General features: G+C 52.3%; 1 protein-coding gene across 1 annotated transcript in view; it reads right to left on the reverse strand.

Annotated features, from left to right (window-relative positions):
* Positions 1-6,673, reverse strand: part of LOC103188345 (phospholipid-transporting ATPase ABCA1-like) — a 79,518-nt gene extending 72,845 nt beyond the window's left edge. Inside the window, exon 1 of the mRNA XM_042342629.1 lies at positions 6,643-6,673. The gene's annotated coding sequence lies outside the window, so the exon portion shown is untranslated. The remainder of the gene's footprint in view (positions 1-6,642) is intronic.
* Between the last annotated feature and the right edge of the window lie 6,597 nt (positions 6,674-13,270).

Consider the following 13,270-nt stretch of genomic DNA (forward strand, 5'->3'; position numbering starts at 1 on the left):
CTTTGCATTTGATACACCGCCTGATCACGTCTTCTAGACGTCTCAAAGCGCTTCACAGAATATACTGTAAAGTGAATTAAATGTATGTTTTGTGGGCGAAAATACACATAATTGTACACACGTTCCTTACATACGCATCCCTTGCTCTTGACTTCCTCCGACACTCTACAACACTGCTCAACTGTCTCACTCTTCCCTTCCTGCTGAACTGTGGAGATTATTAAACCCAAGTGTGACCTAACCACCATTTCCTAATTGATCTCCTCTTCGTGGTGGCACTGTGCCCGTGGAACTTGGCTTCTGATCTGTTCCTCAACTTAAAAAAGAGGAAAACGGAAAGAACTAAAATATTTAAGTACCCGACATAAATCAGGCATCTCAGGCCCATCCATCAATCGTTAAAACACTGCAACATTCTTCACGTCAGAAACCGGTCTAATTATATCCAAACTAACTGAATTTGGAGTAATAACATACTGTAACCCGGACTTAGCCACGTTTACAATGAAAGGAATCTCATCACTGGTTCCAGATGACCATAAATCTCAGGCCTCACTCTTCACTGTTATCCAAACTCTCTTCATCCGTACCTTTGATCAACCCTCATTTAAATACTCCCCCCTCTCTGCTCATTCATCGCACCCAGGGTTGACTAAGCTAACTCCTCGCTTGTCAGTCTTCCCAACTCTTCCCTCCACAAGCTGCAGATCCTTCAGAACTCTGCAGCTCGTGTCCTCTCCCGCACCAGGCTCCGGAAACCTATTGCCCCCGTTCTTGCCAGGCTCCACTGGCTCCTCATCCCTCAGAGGATAAAGTTCAAAATCCTTGTCCTCACTTGTGACCTGCTAACTCCATATCAACCCTGTCCGCTCCCTCCGCTCAGCAGGCTGTGGCCTGCTCCGTGTCCCCGTCCCGGCCCACCCCACCATCAGCGGTCAGGCCTTCAGTCTTTCTGCCCCCCATCCTTTAGAAGTCTAACCCACTATCCCTTCTTTCACTTCGCCCCCTCCCTTGCCTCCAAGGCCCATATCAAGACCCTCCTCTTCAACTGCAACTTCGATCACCCTCCTATCTTCCCTGCGCTCTACCACTCCTGATCCCAACTCCCAGCACGGATCCAAATCCCTGACTGTCTTGGGACGTCCTCCCCACATGAAAGGCGCTGTGCAAATGTAAATTGTTGTTGTTGTTGCTCCTTGCTGTCTCTATCAAGTGCTTTGGGATGATCAGCCCCAGGTGAAAAGTGCTGTATAAATGCCCGTTGTTATTGCTGAACCTCCTAAATTACATTTTCTAATGAGAAGAAGAATCCTTGTATCTGAGATAGCTCCTCATCAGGTCGTTGAAACGTCTCAAAGCGCTTCACAGGATTTGCTGTAAAGTCACGACTGTATTGGTAGCAACTTGCGCACAGCAATGACCCACAAGCAGGCCAAGAAATGAAAGAGCAATGTCCTCCGGGGGATTGTTGGCCAGGACAGTGAGAGAGAAACTCCCTTCTCTTTTTGTGCAGTGCCGTGAGATCTTTAACACCCGCATGGACAAGCTCAGAGGCCGCCTTGGTTTAACGTCTCCTCCGAAGGACGGCAGCTCTGACAATGCGGGGCTCCCCCTCCCCCCAGCATTGTATTGGAGAGTTCACTGAGACTTTGATCTTAAAGTCACAACATGTGGTTTGAAACCACAACCTTCCAAACTCAGAGGTGAGAGGCGACCGCCCGAGCCTGGCCCATACTTAGCTCCCATCACCAACCCTCCCCTCCCCACACACCGGAGCCGAGTCTGATTCAAACAGAGATTGCTTCTGACCAGCGAACGGGAAAGTGGGTGCCTCGGAGCCCATGGGCGGCGTGGCCAACGGACAAGACACACCAGGCAGCTGGTACCAAGGCATCCCCCCTGAGCCCAGCAACGACAGAGAGCCCAGGGCCAGGGTACCAAACATCCCCTGCACACCAGCGCCGGGCCGGGCAACCTCACAGATTCCACAGCCACGCAACACGTCCATCACACTATAAGCTGAAATCGTCCCTCGCCCCCCCCACCCCACTCCCCCGGCTGTCTCGCTGAATGAAAACACAGTGGGGCCCACACTGGACTGCACCTGATTTGTCTCCGGCCCCATCCGCACCGACTGTGAGACACAGACATTGTGACATAATCACTGCAGCTTTGAAACAGAGTCAGACACGATGCTGATCATCAGGTCACATAGAGACACACACACACACACGGTCTCACACACACACACACACGGTCTCACACACACACACACACACGGTCACACACACACACACGGTGACACTCACACACACACACACACGGTCTCACACACACACACACACGGTCTCACACACACACACACACAGTGACACTCACACACACGGTCACACACACACACACAGTGACACTCACACACACACACACACGGTCTCACACACACAATCACACACGGTGACACACACACACACACACACGGTCTCACACACACAATCACACACACAGTGACACTCACACACACGGTCACACACACACACAGTGACACTCACACACACGGTCTCACACACACACACACACGGTCACACACGGTGACACTCACACACACACACACACGGTGACACACACACACACACACACGGTCTCACACACACAATCACACACACAGTGACACTCACACACACGGTCACACACACACACAGTGACACTCACACACACACACACGGTCACACACACACACACACGGTCTCACACACACACACACGGTGACACTCACACACACACGCGGTCACACACACACACACGGTCTCACACACACACACACACGGTGACACTCACACACACACGGTCACACACACACACACGGTCTCACACACACACACACACGGTGACACTCACACACACACACACACGGTCACACACACACAATCACACACGGTGACACTCACACACACACACGGTCACACACACACAATCACACACAGTGACACTCACACACACACACACACGGTCACACTCACACACACAGTGACACTCACACACACACACACGGTCTCACACACACACACACACGGTGACACTCACACACACACACGGTCACACACACACAGTGACACTCACACACACACACACGGTCACACACTCACACACACACACACGGTCTCACACACACACACACACACGGTGACACTCACACACACACACGGTCACACACTCACACACACACACACAGTGACACTCACACACACACAATCACACACAGTGACACTCACACACACACACGGTCACACACACACACACACACACACAGTGACACTCACACACACACGGTCTCACACACACACAATCACACACACACACACAGTGACACTCACACACACACACACGGTCTCACACACACACAATCACACACACACACACAGTGACACTCACACACACACACACGGTCACACACACACACACACACACAGTGACACTCACACACACACACGGTCACACACACACACACACACACAGTGTCACTCACACAACACGGTCACCAACACACACACACACACACACACACAGTGACACACACACACACACACGGTCACACACACACACAAACACAGTGACACTCACACACACACAAGGTCTCACACACACACACAGTGACAGTCACACACACACACGGTCACACACACACACACAATGACACCCAACAAAGTCACCAATAAGTACAACCAAAAGCTCGGTTTGCACAATAATGAACTCGGGTCAATTTACTTTGCCAACACTTCCCCTGTGCAACAAACTCAAGTTATTCTGCATTCCTCTCACAAAGCAACTTATTGTTTGTGTGTCGTTTTTTACGTATACACATATATATGTAACGTTTCGCAGCAATTGTTTTCTGTCAGAAACTCAGCCTGAGAGTCACGCCCTGTTTATACATATTAATATATATAACAGTCACACACACAAACACACAGTGACACTCACACACACAGTGACACTCACACACAGTGACACTCACACACAGTGACACTCACACACAGTGACACTCACACACAGTGACACTCACACACACAGTAACACTCACACACAGTGACACTCACACACACAGTGACACTCACACACAGTGACACTCACACACAGTGACACTCACACACACAGTGACACTCACACACAGTGACACTCACACACAGTGACACTCACACACACAGAGACACTCACACACACAGTAACACTCACACACACAGTGACACTCACACACAGTGACACTCACACACACAGTGACACTCACACACAGTGACACTCACACACACAGTAACACTCACACACAGAGACACTCACACACACAGTGACGCTCACACACAGTGACACTCACACACACAGTGACACTCACACACAGTGACACTCACACACAGTGACACTCACACACAGTGACACTCACACACACAGTAACACTCACACACACAGAGACACTCACACACAGAGACACTCACACACACAGTGACACTCACACACACAGTAACACTCACACACAGTGACACTCACACACACAGTAACACTCACACACAGTGACACTCACACACACAGTGACACTCACACACAGTGACACTCACACACACAGTGACACTCACACACAGTGACACTCACACACACAGTGACACTCACACACACAGTGACACTCACACACAGTAACACTCACACACAGTAACACTCACACACACAGTGACACTCACACACAGTGACACTCACACACAGTAACACTCACACACTGACACTCACACACACAGTGACACTCACACACAGTGACACTCACACACAGTGACACTCACACACACAGTGACACTCACACACAGTGACACTCACACACAGTGACACTCACACACAGTGACACTCACACACAGTGACACTCACACAGTGACACTCACACAGTGACACTCACACACACAGTGACACACACACACAGTGACACTCACACACAGTGACACTCACACAGTGACACTCACACAGTGACACTCACACAGTGACACTCACACACACAGTGACACTCACACACACAGTGACACACACACACAGTGACACTCACACACAGTGACACACACACACAGTGACACACACACACAGTGACACACACACACAGATTAAAACCTGGTTTCAATATATGACTGTATTCTATTCCCCCCCTCCCCCCCACTGCCAAAAAGGTTATTATTTCTTCCTTCTCCCCCCAAAAAAGTAAAAGAAAAACTTGAATAAGCTTTAATAAGATGAGATGTTTTATTTTGCCCCCTCACCCCCTCCCCTCCCCCCCCTCCCCCCTCACCCCCTCCCCTCCCCCTCCCCCCCCTCCCCCCTCCCCTCCCCCCGTCCCCCTCCGTCCCCCTCCCCCCCCTCTCCCCTCCCCCTCCCCCTCCCCCCCCCCTCCCCCCCTCCCCCCACCACCACCACCAAAAAACCCACAAGTGAAGCTTTAAGGTCAGTCTTTTGCTGTGGTTTGATGAGATGGCACTTGTTTTTGATACAAAATATTTAGGGCAGTACTCAAATAAAGAGGATCACAACGTTAGTTATTTTGCCTGAAGATAAGCAGCAAAATCTCCATCTGAGGCTGTGGCTCAGCCTCTCCCCCCGCACCCCCACAGCCTGCCCCGGGGGGGGGGGGGGCTGGAGCCCCGGGGGGGGGGGGGCTGGAGCCCCGGGGGGGGCTGGTGCCCCGGGGGGGGGGGGGCTGGAGCCCCGGGGGGGGGGGCTGGAGCCCCGGGGGGGCTGGTGCCCTGGGGGGGGGTGGAGCCCCGGGGGGGGGGGGCTGGAGCCCCGGGGGGGGGGGCTGGAGCCCCGGGGGGTGGGGGGGCTGGTGCCCCGGGGGCTGGAGCCCCGGGGGGGGGGGGGGCTGGTGCCCCGGGGGGGGCTGGTGCCCCGGGGGGGGGGGGGGGGGCTGGAGCCCCGGGGGGGGCTGGTGCCCCGGGGGGAGGGGGCTCGTGCCCCGGGGGGGGGGGGGCTCGTGCCCCGGGGGGGGGGGGGCTGGTGCCCCGGGGGGGAGGGGGGCTCGTGCCCCGGGGGGGGGGGGGGGCTGGTGCCCCGGGGGGAGGGGGGCTCGTGCCCCGGGGTGGGGCTGGTGCCCCGGGGGGGGGGGTTGGGTGAGGGGTAGAGTGTGGGTGGGTGGGTGAGGGGGTGAGGGGTGAGGGGTGGGTGAGGGGGTGGGTGAGGGGGTGGGGGTGGGGGGTGAGGGGTGGGTGAGGGGTGGGGGTGAGGGGTGGGGGTGAGGGTGGGGGTGAGGGGGTGGGTGGGGGGTGAGGGTGGGGGGTGAGGGGGTGGGGGTGAGGGTGGGGGTGAGGGGGTGGGTGGGGGGGTGAGGGTGGGGGGTGAGGGGTGGGGGTGAGGGTGGGGGTGAGGGGGTGGGTGAGGGTGAGGGGGTGGGGGTGGGGGTGAGGGTGGGGGTGAGGGTGAGGGGGTGGGGGTGGGGGTGGGGGTGAGGGTGGGGGTGAGGGGGTGGGTGGGGGTGAGGGGTGGGGGTGAGGGGGTGGGGGTGAGGGGGGGGGCGGTGGGTGGGGTGGGGGCGGTGGGTGAGGGTGAGGGGGGGGCGGTGGGGGGGTGAGGGGGTGAGGGGTGAGGGGTGGGGGTGAGGGTGAGGGGGGGCGGTGCTGACTGACCCACCTGCTCTCCTGTCTGTCCCTCCACTCCCCGTGTGGCTGCACAGCTGACACTGGCCCCGCCCCGCCCTCCCGCTCCCATTGGTCCCGCTCCGCCCCGCCCACCCACACAGCCCAACCCCATTGGACTACACGCGCGTCACTCACCCGCACTCGCTACCGCTGATTGGCTCCATTTATTGTTACATTGACTGAATGACACTGACCCACACACTGACTGACACTGACCCACACACTGACTGACACTGACCCACATACTGACCCACACACTGACTGACACTGACCCACATACTGACCCACACACTGACTGACACTGACTTACACACTGACCCACACACTGACTGACACTAACCCACACACTGACTGACACTGACCCACACACTGACCCACACACTGACTGACACTGACCCACACACTGACTGACACTGACCCACACACTGACCCACACACTGACTGACACTGACCCACACACTGACTGACACTGACCCACACACTGACCCACACACTGACTGACACTGATCCACACACTGACTGACACTGACCCACATACTGACCCACACACTGACTGACACTGACTTACACACTGACCCACACACTGACTGACACTAACCCGCACACTGATCTACACACTGACTGACATTGACCCACATACTGACTGATACTGACCCACACACTGACTGACTGACACTATGACTGACTGTCACTCTGACTGTCACTCTGACTGTCACTGACTGTCACTCTGACTGTCACTGACTGTCACTCTGACTGTCACTCTGACTGTCACTGACTGTCACACTGACTGTCACTCTGACTGTCACACTGACTGACAGAAACGGTCACACTGACTGATGCACTCACTGATGCCCTTTTATTCGGTGTGTTTTCCGCCCCTTGGCCCCCGCACTCACCCGTCCCCTCACCTCCCCGTCTCCCTTGTAACCTCTTGATTAATGCCGCCTCTGTTTTTGGGGTTGGATTGACTTTGGATGAGGGTTCCTCGGGCGGCCTCCGCCGGGATGTGCTCAGACTGCGCAAAACCTTTCAATCCCTTGAAGTAGAGCTGCCCCTTTGGGCAACTGGTACAGACGGACAGCACAGCCAACGGCCGAAGCAAACCACCCGACTTCACCAAGTCTCCCAGTCAGTTTGCATCTCAGTTTATGTGTATCAGTCTGTGTCGGTGTGTGTCTTAGTTAGTATGTCAGTCCTTGTATCGGTCTGTGTATCGGTCTGCGTGCTGGTCTATGTGTTAGCGTGTTAGCCCCTGTGTTGGTCTGTGTCAGTCTGTATCTCAGTCTGTAAGAAAAACAGAGAGAGAGCTGGGAACCCTCAGCTGGTCAGGCAGCATCTATGGAGAAAGGAAAGCGAGTCAATGTTTCGGGTCCACGACCCTTCGTCAGAGACGCTGACTCGCTTTCCTTTCTCCATAGATGCTGCCTGACCTGCTGAGTGTTCACAGCTCTGTCTATTTTGGTTTCAGATTCCAACATCGCAGCATTTTGTGTTTTGCATCTCAGTCTGTGTTGGGCGGTGTCAGTCTGAGACTGAAGGGAAAGATTAAACTCACGGATAGAAGGAGTCGGGGAGTGGGGTTGGGGGGTGGTGAGGGTAAGTGAGCATAGAGCTGAACTTGCTCCAAGGTGACATGATTGGCAACGGAACCTCCGAATTGAGCAGCCCCTCTCGAGCAGTCTCCAGACCCTCTGTGCCGGTCTCTAGTCTGGTTCCTGAGCCAAGAGGGTCCACAGTATTCCAGGGCACTCACTGCTGATGACAGAACAGCCCAACCCGGCTCATCAGCGGAACATGGAGGGGCCGACCAGTCACTGGGGGGCAGAGGGAGTCATCCCATTCAGCTCCTGTTAACTCTGCAGCCAAAGCGCTTCACAGAATATACTGTAAACTGTATTGACTATAGTTTGTGTGGGCGAAATGTGTTAGGCAATTGCGAACAAACAGTCATGGATTGAATGACCAAATTCTTATTATTAATACCTTTATACCTATCGCAAATCTGTGTGAAGTTCACGATGTCAGCCGGGATGGGAGCCAGGATTCATTCCCGGTTAGTGGGCACCAGGTTTACTGTAGGAGTGTAGGAGTGAGAGACTGGGGGAGGGAGGAGAGCTGGACATTTACAGTCTTGGGAATGAGAGGGTGGGCTACAGGGAGGAGGAGGGAATTTGGGAGGAATAAGTGGCTTGATGTTATTACCACGGATAATAGTCTCTAATCTTTGGCCATGAAATTATATTGTAAAACGTTGGAATTACTAGGGAACCGTGGGAACGCTGGCTAACAATCGTCTCTTTAATCAGACAAGCGGAGAGTTTCAATAAGAGATTCGTAAATACACAGGACTCAGCCCAGCAGTGAGGGTAGAGAACGAGAGGCCTGACCTGTCACGTGGCCCCAATGCTTTTCCCTCAAATAATAATAATCCGTGTCTTACAGGTCAAGAGGCCATTTTCAAGCATTTCACAGGATATACCGTATCTCCCCCATCTTCCTCACCCCCACCTTTACACCTCACACCCCCACCCTCACCCCAATCCTCACCCCCACCCTCATCCCCACCCTCACACACCACCCTCACCCCCACTCCCACCCTTACCTTCACCCTCACTCCTACCCTCACTCCCATCCTGACACTCCACCCCCACCCCCACGACTCCGCTCTCAGTGAGTGTCTGTGAGATCAGGTCAGGTCTGCACCACATGTAAGTTTCCTCTCCGATATGTTGATGCTTTACTGCCTCAACCACAGTTTCCGGCTGTGAGTTCCAGGGTGAAGAGGTTCCTCCTAACCTGCTGTTAGTGAAAAGCGCTATATCAAATGCAAGGATTATTATTATTATTATTATTATTAGAACCATTAATCGCTGTTTTATTTCTCAGGTCCCTGAATATTGTCCTGTATTATAAATGTACTTCCTGGATATTCATTCCATTGCATAATATGAGAATCTATTGTTTGCTGAGGCAGCGCCATGGCTGCCTGTGTGTGTCCGTGTAGGTTATCTTATATTATGTGTAATACAGGACTCTCTCCACCCACCAAGTTGCTCAAGGCTCCTTCCTCTCGGGTCGAAACCGTTGACCCATTTGATAAAAGATAACAATAATCCTTACATTTGATGCAGCGCTTTTCGCATTGAGAGCACATCCCAAAGCGCTTCTCAGGATGTATGCCACGGGATATACTGTTAATGTAAAGTGAGGCGTAAAGTGTAGTGACTGTGTGTTTGTCGGCCATCGTTCCAGCTAACTTTCATAAACCAATGTCCCACAAACAGCCATGGGGTATTGTATTTGGGTGATTATCGGCCAGGACATCGGGCAAGAGAATCTCCCTTCTGTTTTTGAACAGCGCCGCGGGATCTTTAACGTCCACCTGGACAGGCAGACAGGACCTCCTCGGTTTAACATTTTATCGGGAGGAACGGCACCAATGACAATTGTGCACTTTCCCAGCACTGCACAGGAGTGTCAGCCTAAACTGTCCCGACGTGGGGCTTGATCCCGTAAGATTGTCATTGTGAGAAGGCCCCACCTGCCCCAAGCTGCCCTAAGCCTTTAAGAACAGAGAGAAAGAGGGACGTCTTATGTGTCCTTTCCACCACATAAATATCTGTTTCATGTGCATTTTCTTCTCTCTCTCTCTCTTCCTCTCTCTTTTTTCTCCCCTGAGAACCTGTCTCCTCCTGGTGTCCGCTCTGTCGCATTACAATGTCACTCAGTTTAAGCGATGGTTTAGCCTTAATATTTAATTAAGATCCTGCAGAATTGTGGAAAACCCTTTGAGCATTGCAGTAGGTTTTTTTTTAAGAACTGGGAACAAAACTCTCCATAATTTTGCACGATCTTAATTTTTCTTCTTTCCTTTTTCTAGCACTTTAGGTAGAATTAATAAAAACAAATTCTTGCATTTTGTTCAGGGCCTTTCAAGTCGTTGGAGTGGGGGGGGGGGGGGGGGGGAGGTCACGTCCTAAAAGAGCTTCACAGGATTTACCGTAAAGTGGAGTGACTGTGCGTTTGCAGACGAAGGCAGCAGCCAATTTGCGCACAGCGATGTCACCGCAAGCAGCCATGAAACAAATGATCAACTTTATTTGAGAGATAGAATTCACTGGGAACACTCAGCAGGTCAGGCAGCATCTGTGGAGCGAGGAAAGCGAGTCAATGTTTCGGCCCTTCGTCATGGACCCAAAACATCGACTCGCTTTCCTCTCTCCATAGATGCTGCCTGACCTGCTGAGTGTTCCCAGCGACTCCTATTTTTGTTTCACATTTCCAGCGTCTGCAGTATTTTGTGTTATGTTTATTTGAGAGATTGTTGGCCAGGACAGAGGGAGAGAATTAGACCACAATTAGCCCCCACCCCCCCTACCCCCCCACCATCAAGGAGCCTCATCCTCCTCAGTGAGACCCCACAGCTGGACAAGTAGCGTGAACGACTTCAGCAGTTACCCCAAAGCGCACTCTGGGCTCCCCCCAAGCCTTGCCTCTTGCTAACCTGCACCGAATAATTTCTGGGATTGGGTAAGCAGGATGCCTCCCTCTAGAGAGAGAGAGAGAGAGAGCACATTCCATTCCAACAATCTGTCTCTGGAATTTCCATGTGTAGTTGGGATGCATGGAATTCTCAGCTTGGTTTGGAGGACCTTAAGCAACGGTTTCCGTGTGTGTCAGACACCCGGCTGACCAAACAAAAACTGACCTGACCGATCGCTGTCTCTTTTGTCTAGTCCAAAGGTTTCTCCTCTCGCACAGTCACCTGTGAAGTATCTCAGGCTCGTTCCTTAACCTCTCCTCTTCCTCATCTATACGCGCCCTCTCTCTCAGGCACATCATATACAGACACAAGGTCAACTTCCACATAACTGACACCCAAATCTACTTCCCCGTTTCCCCTCTCAACTCCAGCACCACTGATGTTCTTGTCCATGTTTAGGTGTGGGATTTTGGTTCATTGAGTCATCACCTAAACATGGACAAGACTGAAACCATCCTCCTTGTCTTCCGCCAACATCTCCTCACTCCTGTCTTTGTCCTCAACTTCCTTGGTTTCCCTCAAACTCCCTGAACCATGGAGCCACCTTCGATCCTCAGTTTTTCTTTCTCCCTCACATCCGATCTCTGACCAAGGCTGCTTTCCTTCACTTGCACCACATTGCCCGCCTCCGCCCAAACTCCATCCAGTCCTCGCCAAGAACCAATGGCTCTGTCTCTCAGCTGCTCCATTTCGAGCTCCTCAATCTCTCCCACAAATCGCTTCACACCTTAGCCTCTCTGTTCTCCTGCTATGACTCATTTATTCCTGTGGATCTGTTTTATTTTTGAATCGATTTTTGGCTGCTGAACTATAATACTAATAACAATAATTCTTGCATTTAATAAAGCACCTTATCAATTCATTGAGACATCTCACAGCGCTTCACAGATAAGACTGTAAAGTGAATTGACTGTGTATTTTGTGGGCAAAACATGGCAGCCAATTGCGCACAGCAGTGTTCCACAAACAGCCGGGGATTGAGTGACCAATGTAGCCTTAGAGTGGCACTGTGAAAAATAGACTGTAATGACACACTGATACACCTCAGCATTGGAATACTGATGGGAGATTTCCAGCACAAAAATTAATTGAGAAGAATCGTTCTTTCAAAAAAACTATGAACAAAGTGGCAGATCCCAGCAGAAGCCTAAAAGTGAAGTGAGCTTCAATACATGGGATAACTGATGTCATCGGATGTGGGTCTTGACTCATTTTGATTTCCTGGTGTAGATAGAAGGTAATAATAATAATGCATTTGATATCGTGCCTTACCATGGCCTTAAGGTGTCTCCAAGTGCTTCACAGAATATGCTGTGTTTTATGGATGAAACGAGGCAGCCGATTGCACGTAGTAATGTCCCACAAACGGTCGTGGATTGAGTGACCAAATTGTTGTCATACACATACACACTAGCGTGTAACACATCCCCACACACGCATGATGGAGAGGTCCGTACAGTCTGTCCACAAGGGGGAGCTACAGCTACACAATGCGCCTCAGCCACTGTAAGTCCACCAGTCAGTATGGGCGTTGATCTGTGGTACACGCAGTATTGTACGCGTGTGCCATACATGTAACATGTTTCATGTCATGCACGTGCATCATCTTCTCGTACATTAGTGGTATGTGCACATCATGTTTTGACAATGGAACCTTGTCATGTGTGAGCCCAGAGAGTGACTGAATGAGGCTTTGGCTGCCGAGGCTGCGGTTTTCCTGACTCAGCAGAGACAGGGAGCGAGTCCAGTCCTGCCCTGTAGCTCAGCGCTGGCCTTTGAGGGGGGGCGGGGGGTAAATTCAGAACAAATCTAGGGAGACACTTCTTCAATGAGCGAGTGGCCAACTTATGGGAACAGGGCTCCCTGGGGAGACAGACGGCGGAAGCAGAAAATGTCATTTGTTTCAAGAACAGATTAGATAGATTTCAGCTAGAAAATAATATCTGGGGAAACAGCCTATAGATTGGGACACGACATGTCAAGTGACCGCCAGGGTCCTGGGGGAAGGCAAACTAAACGGACTTCGGTCTTTCGCCAGCGAATTCTTATGCTCTGCTGTTCTTTGCAGACAAGAGAG

The sequence above is a fragment of the Callorhinchus milii genome, unplaced genomic scaffold (genome assembly GCF_018977255.1).
Source record: "Callorhinchus milii isolate IMCB2004 unplaced genomic scaffold, IMCB_Cmil_1.0 Scaffold21, whole genome shotgun sequence".
Classification (NCBI taxonomy): domain Eukaryota; kingdom Metazoa; phylum Chordata; class Chondrichthyes; order Chimaeriformes; family Callorhinchidae; genus Callorhinchus; species Callorhinchus milii.